The following is a 17088-nucleotide window of genomic DNA, read 5'->3' as shown; positions in this document are numbered from 1 at the left end:
TATCGAAAATAAATTCTATCACATTAATTTTTTTAAAGAAACTATAATATATATTATACTTGGGTTTATAATATAATCTTTTAACCTATGTAGGAAAAAATATCAATAATAAGATAATATGTCAAAAAATTAAAAAATAAATATTTTGTTTTCTTATTATTATATATTAATCCCTATTTTAGAAATCGGTAGGCGCTAGCTGGCAGTCAAGGTGGCCCTAGCAATTAATCAATAAATCGGAGATTATACAGGAAGTAATCGAAAACTAGTTTTAGGGCTTATATCTAACTTTGGAAGATATATATTTTATTACATGTGTAAAATCCCATATAACTTCGATGGTGCAGTGATATAAGTCTCTATAACTGAGTCAAATGTCCCATGTTTAAATCCCAGCAGTTTGTTTTTAATCAATTCACTTTAGAAAAGGGAAAATCGGTATTTCCTCTTCATCTTCTTCCTTTGACTGCGCACACTTAAAACATGAACAGCTTAGTTTTTCCCCTTTATTACAAAATCTTCAGATCCAATCTCAAAAAATCAATTTTCATCATAAATTTAACAAATTTTTTTTTTTTTTTTTTTCACATATCCGATTTTTTGGCCGAATATACTAAAATCACAGCGGTTGGGTATCGCCGAGCGCTTTTCTGGCGATTAACTAGCCGGCGAGACCGATTTTTAAAACAGGGATATTATTTAATTTTCAGTTAATTTTTATATATTTTCATATGTGTAGGTTTTCTTTTTCCTATGTGAGTGTGATAAAAAAAACTCTAATATCGAATAACTCAACAATTTAGTAATAGATAACTCCTATTTTATAGCTTTTGTGATATGCATGTTAAATTATACATGTGATTTCTGTTTACAAAATTTTAAGGTTATACTGTAATCGTATGTAAATATTATGTTTCAATTAAATCAAACTAATCATAAATTTAAGCATACAAAGTTAAGATTTCTTTTTTTGGTCAAACCGCTGATGATAAATAAAAGAGTTAAACTCCACTAAGGGAGGAGTTGGTTACAAGAACTGAAGCAGAGAGAGCGGATTTAGCCAGGGCATCCACTTCCATATTGTTTGAACGAGAAATATAACTAAAAAGGATAGAGGAGAAAGAATTCTGCAGACAACGAATGTCATGTAGTATTCCTTTAAGCTCCTTGTGGGTTCCGTTTGTCTTGAGCAGCTTAATAAGAACCTGAGAATCAGAACAGATCTTGAGAGATCGGATTGAAGAGAAATGAGCGATTGAAGTGATGTGAAACAGAGCACTTCGAATCGCCAACGCCTCTGCAGCTAGAGCAGAAGGCACAAAGGGGCGTGTTGCGGACGCCTGAGAAAGGATTAATTCTGACTGGTCTTTGAGGATCCAACCAGCTCCACTCGATCCTGAAGCTGGGCACCATGCAGCATCTACGAAGCACACATGAGACTGAGCCGAGGTAGTAGGAGTCAGGATTTCCAGAGGTCTTTGGGAAGGTTTGGGGATAGCTAACTGGGCCTCCTGCCACTGTCGTGCATCTGTGATCGCCTTGTGCATGACGTCAATTGCAGAGTAGACTCTGTTTTCAAAGAGGAGCAGGTTTCTCGCAGTCCACAAGTTCCACATGATCCAGGGAACCAGGGGGGTTAGGGACACTCCACACGGGGGAGGCTCACAAGACCTACTGCATTTTGTAACAAGAGTTTGGCGGACGTGAGTGTGGAAGGGTTTGGTAGGGCCGCAAAGGGTGCGAGACTCCAGACTTCACCTGCAAAACCACAATTGAAAAACAAATGCACTTCATCCTCATGATACCTGCATCTTTTACAGTTAGCAGCTCCAACCATTCCTCTTTTTACGAGGTTTGAGCCCAGAGGGAGAGCCCCTGCTGCAATTTTCCAGAGAAAGTTTTTCAGTTTTGGGGGAAGTTTAGTTTGCCAAACTTGTTTGTTCCAGTTAAAGCTATCAATGGTCGACTGTTGTTGGAATTGTTTTGCGATAGCATATCCCGATTTCGTCGAGTAAGACCCTGAGTTCTCAGGTAACCAAACCAGAGCATCTGTAGACGGGACATAGCTGGTAATAAGCTTACGAATTGGTTCCTCATACTGAGGTAAGATCTGACGAATAACGTCCACATTCCAATCATTTGTGACAGGACATAGAAGATCCTGCACTTTTAGCTCTGCAGTATCCGCAGTAGGTGGCCCAAATGGAGCTTGGGAGTGATCCAGCGATAGCCAAGCGTCCCTCCAAACATTAATACATGCACCGTTGCCTACTGACCAACCAAGTCCTTTAAGAAGCAGTTCTCTACCCGTAAGGATGCTTCGCCAGCCATGAGAAGCCACTCTTGGTGTAGCTGAACATTCGAGAAAGCTTGAGGAGTTGCAATATTTCCCAAGAAGAACTCTCGTAAGCAGAGAGTCTGGTTGAGTGAGGAGCCGCCATCCCGTTTTTGCCAAAAGGGCATCGTTGAATTTCTCTAGATCACGAAAGCCTAGTCCTCCCAAATACTTTGGTTGAGTAAGGGACTCCCAAGACACCCAGCACATTTTTTTAACCTCCGGTTTGTCATCCCACCAGAAACGTGTGAGAACAGACTGGATTTGTTTGCAAAGGGAGACAGGGAGTTTAAAACATGACATAGGGTATATTGGTAAGGCAGTGAGAACCGTTGTAAGGAGCACTTGTTTCCCAGCTCCAGATAAGAAACGACCTGGCCAGCTGTGTACTCGTTGTCGGACCTTATCCACAATAGAGGCAAAGATGTCTCGTTTCTTCCTCCCAAAGTTTTCTGGTAGACCTAGGTAATTACCAAGTCCTCCCTCCTGAGTGATATTTAGCGAGTTCTTAACTCTGACCTTTGCTTCTGCCGGTGTCTTTGATGAGAAGGTGATTGTGGACTTCGTAAGATTGATACATTGTCCCGATACTTTTTCATATTTTGCTAGTATCTGAGTGAGCGCTTGGCAACATCTAGCATTTGATTTGCAAAAGAACATAGTATCGTCCGCAAAAAGAAGGTGGTTAACTGGTGGACTTGCTCTGCTCACCTTGATACCAGAGAGGATACCTTGGTCTTGAGCTTTAACACACAGTCCCGACAGGACCTCAGTACATAGTATGAAGAGGTAGGGGGAGAGAGGATCTCCTTGTCTCAATCCGCGGGATGGGATCACTTGTCCTTGTGGTGATCCATTTATGAGAAAGGAGTAGGACACAGAGCTAACACAAGCCGAAATCCAGCTAATCCATCTCTCACTGAAACCAAGCTTTTCTAACACTGATTTAAGAAATCCCCACTCAATTCGATCATAAGCTTTGCTCATGTCTGTTTTCACAGCCATTGAGCAAAACTTTTTAGCCTCTGAAGTACGAAGAAAATGAAGAATCTCATGTGTGATAAGGACGTTGTCAGAGATCGCACGGTTAGGCACAAAGGCACACTGAAATGGAGAGATAAGTTCAGGCAGAATAGGCTGGAGTCTGCCAGTGAGGATCTTAGCTATAATTTTGTAATGAGTGTTGCAAAGAGCGATAGGTCTGTAGTCTCCCACTTTCCTTGGTCCTGAGATTTTTGGAATAAGCCTCACATGCGTCTCATTCTGACGCGGATGGAGGTAGCTAGTTTCAAAGAAACTTCGGATGGACCGACAGACATCTTCACCAATGATTGTCCAAAACGATTGGTAGAAAGAAGAAGAGAACCCATCTGGTCCTGGGCCCTTCCCGGGATGAATTGAGAATACCGCCATTTTTATCTCCTTATTATCCGGTATTGCAGTTAAGCTCTCATTCATGAGTTGTGAGATTTTTGGGGAGAGAGTCTCATCAACCACCTGAAAATCCTCATTCCCGTTGGAGGTAAAGATATTATCGAAAAAGAGGCAATCACCGACGTGATCTAGTCTTCCTCCACAAATTCTGTTCCCTGATCATCTTCTATAACCGAAAAGGAGTTGACTGATCTTCTAGTTCGTGTAACCGCGTGGAAATAGCTTGTATTCTTATCTCCTGCTTGCAGCCATTGGATCCTGCTCCGTTGTCTCCAAAAAAGTTCCTCCTCCTTGTAAGCTTTTTTCAACTCCGCTGTAATCGTGGCAATACTGTCCTCATTGGGAATGATCTCAGACCAGGCAGCGTCAAGAGCTTCATGTTGTTCTTTTATTTTCCGGCTGCTATTCTGGTGTTGTTCCCTCGTCCATTGGATTATTGCTTGACGACATCGACTAAGCTTAGCTATTATGTCAGCATCTTCATCTTCCTTATCAGACCAGGACTGTAGGATCAAATCTCTTATCTCTGGCTTAGAGGTTAGTCTCCTGTCGAACCTAAACATTCCTCTTGGCTTACGCTCAGAGCAGTTAAAAAATGTGATAATTGGTCTGTGATCGGAACCCTCAAAGCGGAGGTATTTGCATCTTCCTTGTGGGAATAGCTCGGTCCATGAACAGTTGGCCAGAGCTCTGTCTAGGCGTGACTTAACAAAGTGAGAATAGCGCTTTCCTCTCCATGACAGGGAGTCCCCTGAGTGTTTGACATCCCACAATCCATTCTGTGACACAAAATTTCGAAAGTTGGTGAAAGATCCTTCCCAGCATGGAGGTCCGCCTATCTTTTCCGCGTTTGATAAGATATCATTAAAATCCCCTGTAAGAAGCCAAGCTGACTCTCGGGAATCTCCTAGGGAAGACATTTGTGACCAGAAGGTTGCTCTATTCTCCTGTTCGGGAAGACCATAGATGAAAGTAACGAAAGACGAAACTCTCTTCACAGTCACTTTAGTATCAATGAAGTTTGGTGAAGAGTCAAGAAGTTCCACCGTTATGCCTTCCTTCCAAAGGATTGCCAGTCCACCACTGAGTCCATCAGGAGGAACAGTCAACTGGGACGAGAAGCCTAAGTCTTTCAAAGAGGAAGAGATAGTATCATCTGAGTTTTTAGTTTCCATGAGAAACAAGATGTCTGGCGAAAAACAACGATGTAATTCCTTAAGACGACGAACTGTAAGGTTGCCTCTCAACCCTTGACAGTTCCAGCTCAATATGACTAAGGAAGGAGATTTTGCGGGGACCAAAAATCCCCCTCCTGTCTGACAGACGCAGGAATTAAGTTAATAGTAGGGTCTGCAGTTGGTCCCAAACTTGAGCCAGGAATATCCTCATTACAAGGTAGAGAAGTAGTACACAGACGCTTTCTAGGGGGATTTGATGATCTAGTGGAATGGATCTTACGGAGGCTTGTGCCTTGCAAAAGGCTTCTCGTTCCTCTTGGCTTAGCAGTAGTACGAGTAACCTTCCTTTTACCACCAGTTGTTGTTCCAGCTTTACTAGTTCCCGCCTTAGCCTTTGCAGTTTTTCGACGTTGTTGGCCTCTAGGGGAAGGACCTAGTCGAAGAGTAGCCGGGATTCTCGCACCATCCGCTGCTGGAGAGGACCCCCCGCCAGCGGAAACAGAGCCAAGAGGGCACTCTCTAGTATCCTCTTCGAGATACTGAATCTCCACTTCTTGCAACTTGCTGGAATCCATAGAGTTTGCGTGACTGGGGCGTAACAAGTTTGAACCCTCTCCTACAGAGAGACGCTCTAGGGCAGGACGACGACACTGAGAGGAGCTTTTTTCGCCCCCGGAGCCATGAGTGGTTTGGAGACTAAGAGGTTCTCTCTGGGGTTGAGGGGAAGGAGTGTGGGAGGAGTCAGGAAGCAGGGGTCCTTGTGTCTCCTTGTGAGGCCTAAGATCTCCAGTTACATGTTCCAAGTTAGGCTGGGGTTCCTCTCTATCAGATTTTGTTGAGCCACTACCTTGTATAAGCTGTTCTGCAGGGGCTCTGAGGCGATGTTGATCAGAAGAGAGTGAAAGCCATTCATTATGTTCTCTGCGTCGGGAGGGGCTTCTATCATAATAGTGCTCTCTGGAGGAGCGAGGAAGGGTTCTGCTTCTCGAAGATCCTTCCTCAAAAATCTGATGATTGTTGAAAGGGGACCCTCTAGGAGCCCTTGGTGGTGAATGCCTTGATGCAGTTTGATACCGTCGGGGTGGGGATCGTCTAAGCAGAGGTCGACGAGGTGGGGGAAGATCGTGAGTTGACCTTCTGACTGGAGAACGTCGTGATGGAGAGCAGAGAGAGTGGGAACGACGCGGGGGAGAAGGCCTGTGTCTGTCTTCGGACTCTACTCTTGCCTCCCTGCGCTGGTCGGCTCTGCGCTTTTCACCTATTTTTTCTAGCGTGAGTTGCTGGTTGATTCCTAGGGGTCTGGACGTCGGTTTCTCAGGGGATGCGAGTTGGGGACAATGCTTCTTCTCATGGGACAAAGAGAAGCAGTGGAAGCAGTGTTTTTCAAGTTTCTCATATTCTACCTCCACAAGTGTGACTTCCCCAGACGGGAGACGGATTGGGACAGACCGTTCTAGAGGTAGCAGACCATTGATTTCGACACGAACTCTAGCTTCAGCAGAGTCTTGGCCTATAACAGGGCCCAATTCTTTCCTAATGGTACGAACTGTCTGGTCATCCCATAGAAGGGCAGGGAGCTTGTGAATTCTTACCCAGAAGTTAATAGTGTTTGGGAACGAGGCTGAGATGATGGGAGCCCATCGTTGTAGGATAATCATCCATTGCTTAAAGTGATAAGGGGAGCTTTTAAGGACTCCTTGAAGGTCAGCTTCTGCTTCAAACCGGAACTGGAAGAGGTCAGGGCCTAAGCTTCTCCCAACCACTTTGTTTTCCAGGTACCAGTACTGGGGGAGGTACTCCACAATAGCCTTAGCTTTTTGAACTTTAGGGTTTGTGACTCGTCCGATGAGAGTGATGTTGGAGATGGATCCGGTTATTCTCTGGTTTACTCATGGTTAAGAAGACTTGGTCATCAAGTTGGACGTGATTCTCTCGAGATCAGCTGAGTGATTTAGTTTCCTTAATATGCAGAGATATGATTTGTACAGATTGTCATTTTGTGTTTATATATGTGTAAAGATCGAACATCAATAATATACGGAAAACTTTCGGATTCTCTATTTGTTCATGGTATCAGAGCCTGAACCTTTTCTGTAAACAAAAACATTTTTTTGTTTTCTTTGAACGACGATGGTGGACGGTGTTAATTCTCCGACGAACCCGAACAGCAATCTTGCTGCGAACCCGAACGGTAATCATGCCGTGAACACGACTGAAGTGAGGCGGACGATCTCACCTTACGATTTGACCTCTGCTGATAATCCAGGGGCTGTGATCTCTCATCCATTGTTGAAGGGAGACAACTACGACGAGTGGGCTTGCGGAATGAAGACGGCACTCTGTTCTCGCAAAAAATTTGGTTTTCTTACGGGAGCAATTCCTAGGCCTGCAGAAGGATCTGCTGATCTTGAAGACTGGTGGACTATCCAAGCACTCCTTGTGTCTTGGATCAAGATGACCATTGATCCTGCGCTTAAGTCCAGCATCTCCCATCGTGATGTGGCAAAGGATCTTTGGGATCACTTGCAGAAACGTTTCTCAGTGATGAATGGACCACGACTACAGCAGATCAAGGTCGAACTTGCAGGCTGCAAACAACGGGGTTTGTCTATTGAGACTTACTATGGTAAGTTGACAAAGATCTGGGATAACATGGCGATTTCTCGTCCCTTGCGGGTCTGCAAATGTGGCAAATGTGACTGTGACCTTACAACACTCCAGGAACGTGATCGAGAGGAAGACAAGGTTCAACAATTTCTTTTTGGACTTGATGATACTCTGTTCCGTACGGTGCGCTCGAGTCTTCTGTCTCGCAACCCGGTTCCATCCTTGGAGGAGGTGTATAACCTCGTGCGACAAGAGGAAGATGTGATTTTGAATGGCACCAAGGCATTAGAGATTCAGACAGAAGCTAGTGCTTTCGCTGTTCAGCTACGGTCTCGTACGGGGTACTCTCAATCTCGGAATGATGACAAGGATAAGGGTGTTGTATGCAAACACTGTAACAGGACTGGACATGTATCCGACCGGTGCTATGCGGTCATTGGATATCCCGAATGGTGGGGTGATCGTCCGCGTAGCCGTTCTTTGCAGAATCGTGGTCGTGGAGGAGCAAGCTCTAGTGGAGGTCGAGGTCGTGGTTCTCAAGCTTATGCAAATTGTGTGACTGTTCCGCACATCGACACAACTCAACAGGCTAATCATGTGGTCACGGATCAGGATCGTGATGGTGTTAGCGGGTTGACCGATGATCAGTGGCAAACTATTAAGAAGATCCTTAATGCTGGAAAGGGAGTCTCCACAGAAAAGTTGACTGGTAAGTCTCACTCTCCTTCTTGGATTATGGATACGGGGGCTTCTCATCATATGACGGGGAACTTAGCTGTTTTGACGAATATACGTGAGATGGCTCCGGTTTTAGTTATTTTGGCTGATGGTAGAGAACGTATATCTGTCAAGGAAGGGACAGTTCATTTAGGGTCTGATCTGGTCATGCAGTCTGTGTTTTATGTAGAAGGCTTTCACTCTGATTTGATTTCAATTGGTCAATTGATGGATGAGAATAGATGTGTTTTGCAAATGTCTGATCACTTCCTTGTGGTCCAGGACCGCACTTCGAGGATGGTGATTGGGATGGGTACTAGAGCGGGTGGCACATTTCTTTTTCGTGGTATGGAGTTCGCGGCTGCTGTCACTACAAAGGAGGAGAAAGAATATGAGCTGTGGCATAGTCGTATGGGACATCCTTCGGCGAAAATTGTGTGTCAACTTCCTGCTGTAACTGTTTCTTCTATGCATTTGAATAAAGCTTGTGATGTATGCCTTCGTGCTAAGCAAACTCGACAGTCTTTTCCCTTAAGTTTGAATAAAACCGAGCGCATCTTTGAATTGATCCATTGTGACTTATGGGGACCTTACCGTACTACATCTCATTGTGGAGCTAAGTATTTTTTGACGATCGTCGATGACTACTCAAGGGGTGTCTGGCTATATTTGTTGGTTGATAAAACAGAGGTTGCTCGGCATTTAAAAAATTTTCTCGCCTTCACGAAACGCCAATTCGGTGAAACCGTTCGCACCGTCCGTAGTGACAACGGTTTGGAGTTTTTGTCTATGACAAAATTTTTTCAAGATGAGGGAATCGTTCATGAACGTTCCTGTGTTTATACGCCGGAGCAGAATGGGAGAGTTGAACGAAAACACCGGCACATCCTCAATGTTGCGAGAGCGTTACGTTTTCAAGCTCATCTTCCCTTAGAGTTTTGGGGGGAGTGTGTTCTCACGGCGGCTTACTTAATCAACCGGACGCCGACTCCAGTGCTCAACAATCAAACTCCGTATGAACGTCTGCATAAGAAGCCACCACAGTATGAACACTTACGTGTTTTTGGTAGTCTCTGTTATGCTTATAATCCACGACGTCATGGTGACAAATTTGAGTCGAGAAGTAGGAGATGTGTTTTTGTGGGTTATCCTCACGGTCAGAAGGGGTGGAGATTATTTGATATCGATGCCAAAGATTTTTTTGTCTCTAGAGATGTGGTGTTCTCAGAAGCTGAATTCCCCTTCTTTTTACCATCTCCGTCGTCGGCCACAGTCGTGAACGAAGAAGACAGTCCACAGTTATGGGCTTCTATTTCTTCTGGCCCGTCTACAGAAACTGAGCCTGTCTCACAAATCGGTCCATTAACTGAATTAGGCCCATCTGCACTGGACCCTGGCCCAACTGTCACACCAGATCCACCTTCTCCCGATACTCACTTTTCTCCATCGCCGATTCACGAGACTTCCTCTCCGACTGCATCTAATTCACATGGTTCTTCCGTCAACAACTTCCTCGGCATCCTCTCCTTCTCTGGTGCCGATTCCCTCGCCCCCACCACAACCTCCCCGACAAAATCCAGCATCCGCTGCTGCTGTTGCTCCGCCAGTCTTGCCCCCTCCTCGGCAGAGTCAACGAAGACGAGAACCACCGGTAACTTTGAAAGACTATGTCGTCAACTCCGCTGACTGTGCCGTTTCTGATTCGGTCCGCTATCCAATCTCCAATCACGATTCGAAGATGCGTTTTTCTGGGTCTCACGTTGCTTATATGACCGCCATTGCAACTGCTCGTGAACCCCGTTCGTATAAAGAAGCAGTGGTCGACAAACGCTGGCATCGGTCTATGACTACTGAAATTGATGCGCAGGAAGCTAACAAGACTTGGTCGATTGTGGATTTACCTCCAGGTAAAAGAGCTATTGGGTGTCAGTGGGTTTACAAAGTCAAGCATAATTCAGATGGCTCGGTTGAACGGTATAAATCTCGTCTTGTTGCTCTTGGTAACAAACAAAAAGAAGGTGAAGACTATGGTGAAACCTTTGCACCGGTTGCAAAGATGGGGACCGTTCGTTTATTTCTTGATGTCGCCGCCAAAAGAAACTGGGAAATCCATCAAATGGATGTTCACAATGCGTTCTTGCATGGTGATCTTCAAGAAGAAGTTTACATGAAACTGCCTCCCGGTTTTGGTGCCTCTCATCCTAACAAGGTATGTCGTCTTCACAAAGCGTTATACGGCTTGAAACAAGCCCCTCGATGTTGGTTTGAGAAGTTAACAGCTGCTTTGAAGAGTTACGGGTTTGTACAGTCGCTTTCTGATTACTCTCTGTTTACTCTTGACAGAGGTCATGTTCACATTAATCTCTTGATATATGTTGATGATTTGATCATTGCCGGTAACTCTTTCAAAGCGACTCAGGATTTCAAGGCCTATTTATCTTCTTGTTTTCACATGAAGGATTTAGGTCCTTTGAAATATTTTTTGGGGATCGAAGTGGCTAGAAACGCCACAGGAATCTATATCTGTCAACGCAAATATGCGTTGGATATCATCTCTGAAACTGGTCTGATGGGTGCTAAACCAGCAGCGTTTCCTCTCGAACAAACTCACGATTTGTTCCTCTCTACGTCTCCTCTTCTTCCTGATCCACAGAGGTATCGCAGACTGATTGGTCGCTTGATTTATTTGGCTGTAACGCGCCCTGACCTTGCATTTTCGGTTCATATGCTCGCACGGTTTATGCAGCAACCTCGTGAGGCCCATTGGGATGCTGCCCTTCGTATTGTTCGTTATCTGAAATCTGATCCAGGTCAAGGTATCTTGCTTCGTTGTAACGGTGGTTTTCGCCTTACTGGTTGGTGTGATTCTGATTATGCAACGTGCCCTCTCACACGACGATCAGTTACTGGTTTTATTGTTCAGCTTGGGGACTCTCCAATCTCTTGGAAAACAAAGAAACAGGACACTGTCAGCAAGTCGTCTGCAGAGGCAGAGTACCTTTGCTATGTCTTTCCTCACTTCAGAATTAAAATGGTTGAAACAGTTGTTGTTCACGCTTGGGGTGCGTCATGATCAACCGATGGTTGTGTGTTGTGACAGTCAGTCGGCTATTCATATTGCAACCAATCCGGTGTTTCATGAACGGACGAAACATATAGAAGTTGACTGCCATTTTGTTCGGGATGAGCTTGTTCGCGGAAATATCACCTTTCGTCATGTAGGTACAGCTTTTCAACTTGCTGATATATTTACAAAACCACTTGGGCGAGATTCTTTTGCGCGATTTCGTGTCAAGTTGGGCATACTAAATCTGTATGCTCCAACTTGAGGGGGGTGTTGGAGATGGATCCGGTTATTCTCTGGTTTACTCATGGTTAAGAAGACTTGGTCATCAAGTTGGACGTGATTCTCTTGAGATCAGCTGAGTGATTTAGTTTCCTTAATATGCAGAGATATGATTTGTACAGATTGTCATTTTGTGTTTATATATGTGTAAAGATCGAACATCAATAATATACGGAAAACTTTCGGATTCTCTATTTGTTCAAGTGAGCTTATTTTCAGCAGCCAAGACCGATGTATCTCTGTCAGGAATGCGAACGGGAGATTTACGTTGGACTTTTAAGGAGCCAGCAACCCATTTTGCCTTGTCAGATCTCGAGTATCGGTGCGACATTATCTCTAAGGTAAGACCACACAAGCGAAACTACGAACCGTGGAGGACAAGAAAGAAACGAACTGAGAAGGGTACCGGTCAACTAGATAGCCGTCGGGTTACCTGCAGGAGACAGTCGGAAAAAAGGCGGATACAGGTCTGCAAAGGTGCAATAACGGAGGGAAAGGACCCCAAGTGAAGCAGAGAAAGCGATTAAAAGGAGAACAGAGGAAGTCTAGTCCCAGCAGGAGCTCCGAGGTAGTGAAGCAGATCCAAGATTGTTAGCATCTCCTCCATAGAAAGCATGAGATATTACGCCGGTCGGAGAGAGAGTCAAAAGCAACCCCAGAATAGCAGTAAAAAGCAGAAAAACATATCGCCGGAAAAGGTAGGTACGGAGGAGGAGTGCTTTTAGACGGAGGAGAAAGGTGTAGGTACGGTGGAAAAGGTCATCGTTGAAAGTTGGTGAAATGGCCTTGGGAAAAGTGCCTGGGAGCTTCCAAACCGTACGGACAGTTGACTTAATTCCTTCGGATTTTACAAAGTTAAGATTTCTAATCTCAAAAATATGCGTTTAAAAATTCACATATAATAAATATATAGACAAAAATTAGTTATGATAGACAAAATATCATCATAACACCATCTCTTCCGATGAACCCAGTAAATTCAGTTAATCGCGTCTTGAATCAAATATACTAAGGAAATAATGTAGAGGGAACTCAAAGGCACCCATCTTAGACATCAATCGGATCAAAATAAGAAATTTCAATTTTCCCCCAAACTAATTAGCTCAAATGTTTGATGTTCTTGCTTTCAAAGTGAATCAAAATCTCTAATTCATGTTCATCTCCATTTCATTTTCTATAATCTTTGGCCTCTTGTCTCTTTTGCTTAATTGAATAATCGAAATATCTAATTCATGTTCATCTCCATGTCATCTTCTATACTATTTGGCCTCTTGTCTCTCTTGTTTAATCGAATTTTAATCTTTAAGATTTAAGGTTTAAATTTGTGTTTGTGTATGTAAAGGAGTTTACAAACCCATATCCGCCTTACTCACCGCAAAATAGACAGAAACAGAACAATAAAACTCAAAAAGTTTCTTGTAGTTCTAAAGAAGGATAAAATTATCATTCCAACAAAATACCCAAAAACTTAATCCATACAAATATTTGAAAAAAAAACTTAATTCTATAATTTATCCATAAATGTATACTTATCTTACAAACAAAGAACGAAAATATTTAGCAACATATACATTATCTTACAAACAAAGAACGAAAATATTTAGCAAAATATACAAAACAACATATTTTAAAGATCCACACTTAAAATATTGTTGTATTATAAAGTATTTGTAACTATGATTACACCTATTTTAAGCTAATTTTTTTATTTATTTATTTTTGTATTCTTTCTAATATACATATGTATATTGGTATCTTATTATATAAAGTTGGGTTTTAAAAGTTAGTCATTAACAAGATTTTGACATATGTCAAGTTATCAATCTCATATTTTGACATGTGTAAAAGTTAATATTTAATAGGAGGAATTTGATTACAACAAAAATAAAATATTTTGTTTTAAAAAATATTTAATAATGTAAATAATTAATTATCAAAAATACAGAATTTATAAAAAATACAAAGTTTTAAAAAATAATTATAAGGAGATTATATATATATATATATTCATAAAATTCAAAATTATAATATTGTTTACTTATTTTTAATGTTAAGTTATTAATTCTACAAAAAATAGAAAAATAGATTAAGGAAAATATACAGTTAATTATTAATTCTAAACTTTGTAAATACTCACTTCTATATAAACATAGATCATCTCATATTTAATAATTTATTCAAAAACACTGCTTTCAATTTTGTTTAATTGGGAAATTTTTTTTAATGGGAAGATAAATTTTTCTTATTTTTTTAAACAAAAAATTTCTCCCACTTTCTTCTTTTTCAGTTGAGAATATGTAAGATTAATATATTGACCCAAAAAAAGATTAATATATGCGTTTTGTTTTCTTAATACTATATTTTAAAATTTATTGTAGTATTTTTAGATTTTTTTATTTCATTTATATTTTCATCTTTGAATTATATGAGATTCATATACTACTATAATTTTCTATTGTTTCTTTAATTATGTCAAATTGATTTTTTTCTAATTTTTCAATCTTGATTGGTTGGTCATAAACCCTTTTTTTTTTTTTGCAAACATAATTGTTACCATTATTCATTCAATCCTAAATTGAGATAACGAGTAGTTACTCATCAACCTAATAGATAGATAAAATAAGCTAACCAAACACAATCTTACAACAAACATAGATATATAGATTGGAAAAACATAAATCGTTATTGATAGATCCACATGAGCTAAAAGACTGTGACATCCTGGTTTGCGGAAAGGTTTAAAAGAATTGATTTGGCCACATATGTCACCAAAATGCAATTATTTTTTCGGTCAAGGGTCCTGAGAGAACTTTATGATGGGTGACCTTCCTGGAAGCGATTGTCGGAACTGTGCGAGTGATGACAAAACACAGGAAAATATAATCTTGATTTGTAGAGTCGGTAAACAAGTTTTTAAAGTCTCTCAGACGTAACAAACCAAGCATCGAATATGGATGGATCCACGGGCAGAGAATAGATGTACGCCCCACTTAGAAAAATGGCCCCATGGACTGAGAGTGGACATAGGATCACTAAGCAAGGTGGCGGTTGAGGCGTTACAGAGACAGATGTTACATCATAGTGTGTCGAAGACACTTTTACGATACATTGGGAAATTTAACATTAGTTACTATCAAAAGATTTTTTGACGTTAGAAAAAGGTGATTACTTTCATTGGTTGTCGGAGCAAGCCATTTTGAGATTAAAAAAAGCCACAAAAGAGGAAGGTAGAGCCGAGGTTCTCTCTATGGTGGAGAAGGTTGAACACAAGGTTATCTCCCCAAGGGAGGAAGGTGAAGGCAAGGTTATCTCTCCGAGGGTGGAAGGCGGAACCAAGGTTCTCTCCATGGTGGAGGAGGTTGGACGCAAGGTTCTCTCTATAAAGGATGAGGGCGGAGTCGAGGTTTTCTCCATGGTGGTCCAACATTATTGTGATGATACATCATTGATTAGTATATTATGTAATATATATTTTTTATTCGAAATATTTTTTGAGCCAACAAATAGTAATTAAAAAAACTATGCAGAGTGAAAGTAAAATAGTTGGCTTAATGTGTTCATATAGACATTTTCTAGGTGGTGTTAAAGAATATATTTGTAACATATAAAATATTTAGGTGTAAAAAAATACACTTTTAATAGTAACATACTTAAAATATTTGTAAATAGATATAAATCAATATATTATAACAAAAATAAAATTTATAAATAACGTACAACAAATTTTAATATATTTTCTAAATTTAATTTATTAAACTTCAAACCCGCACATCGTTTGGGTCCTCACCTAGTTATATAGATTTCTAATTATTATTTTTTTTACATTTTGCTTTTCAAAAAAAAATATACATATTTTAATATAATCAATTAATAGCATGTCACGTATCTTATTAATGTATGTGAAATATCTCAAGGTTGAAATTTCTTTTGTCAACATTCGACCACAACATACCGACCAAGTAGTCAAATCCTAACATTCATAGGGATCTGTAAGAAGGTTTAGACTTAAAAATTAAAATTATTAAATTTCTAGTACATTTTTGACAGAAAAAATAAAATTGTACTCATTTTTAAGAATTTAAAATTTCCAATAAAATTAAGTTTTTTTCTTAAAAATAATTTCAATAAAATTAGGTTTTCCTTTTTTTTTAGTTTTCTATACCATTTTTAGAATAGGTTTTGATAAATTTAGAATTGACATGTGTCAACATCTTAATGATACAATTGACACGTGTCACAATAATGTTAATGAGTAATATTGAAAACAAAACTTTATATAATAAGATATACTTTTTCTAATTATTCATTTTTTCCCCGTCAAATAGCTATTTTATAATTATTTATTTTTCTCCATCAAACATCTATTTTCCTTTTTCTTTCCAAGTATAAGATTTTTTACAATTTTTTTGGGCCACAACATACCGGTCTATTATCCAAATCTCTACATTTATAGGGGCAAAACTCAATCTTTGATGTGATGGTGTCTTTTACAGTTGAACTTATCACTGACCAATGGACTAAGGTTACTTCACGATTTTCATAATTACTTATATATATTATTTTGCATTGTTGTATTATAATTAGGTACTATCAATTATTTGACCATGATATATCTAGTGAGTTATAGTGTCACACTTTTGACTCATCTTTTTCTTCTATCAACCATATAGCAAAATCAACATATCAAGTAGAAAAAAGTTTGATACATACTAACATAATATTTGCTCCAATTAAACTATATATCTTACTCTTAAATATAGTAAATGATAGGATTGCTCTATATTTAACTTTAATTATTATATTAACTTTATTTTAGAATAAAAAAAGAGTGTTACATTGAATAAAATCTATGTTTTATTTTAGAGTTACAATACTCTATTTTAAAGTAAAAAATTTGAGATACACATTGGAGATGGTCTAAGCCAAAAGTAAAAGCTAAACTTTTTTGGATCATGTAATAATATGATCAAGTTAACTGCTATGTAATAAACACATATTCGCAAAAGATTATATTCGACATCATTTTTGTTAAGAATCTCGGATTATATAAAAAAAAGTTGTTTATTTCTTATTAGTCATACTAGTTGTTTTATGCTACCATGACACAATTATTCAGTGCATGACTGGTTTAAATGCAGCGGTTGCGGCTGCGGGAGATTGCGGAAGCAGGTGGTTGCGGTTTCAAGCGTTATTAAGCGTTTTGAATGACTGGTTTAGCGTATTAAAATGGGTGCGTTTGGAGAGTTTTACGACTGGTGCACCAGCAGGTGCAATAGCGGTTAAAACATAATAAATATAATATATAATTATATAAATGTTTTAAAACACCAAAAAACTTATTAAACTTGATTTATAGTTAAAATTCACTAAAAAATACTAAAATAATTATTCAAAAAAACAAATAAATTCCATATTGAAATACTTATTACTTTACACATTTTCACCAAAAATATAATCAAGTAACGTGATAA

General features: G+C 39.9%; 1 pseudogene; it reads right to left on the bottom strand.

The window, feature by feature from the left end:
* Positions 1 to 983: 983 nt before the first annotated feature.
* Positions 984 to 7054, bottom strand: LOC104748447 (uncharacterized; annotated as a pseudogene).
* Positions 7055 to 17088: the final 10034 nt, after the last annotated feature.

The sequence above is a fragment of the Camelina sativa genome, chromosome 2, assembly GCF_030686135.1.
Source record: "Camelina sativa cultivar CO46 ecotype springtype chromosome 2, ASM3068613v1".
NCBI lineage: Eukaryota > Viridiplantae > Streptophyta > Magnoliopsida > Brassicales > Brassicaceae > Camelina > Camelina sativa.
This window is presented reverse-complemented; position numbering and strand designations above follow the sequence as displayed.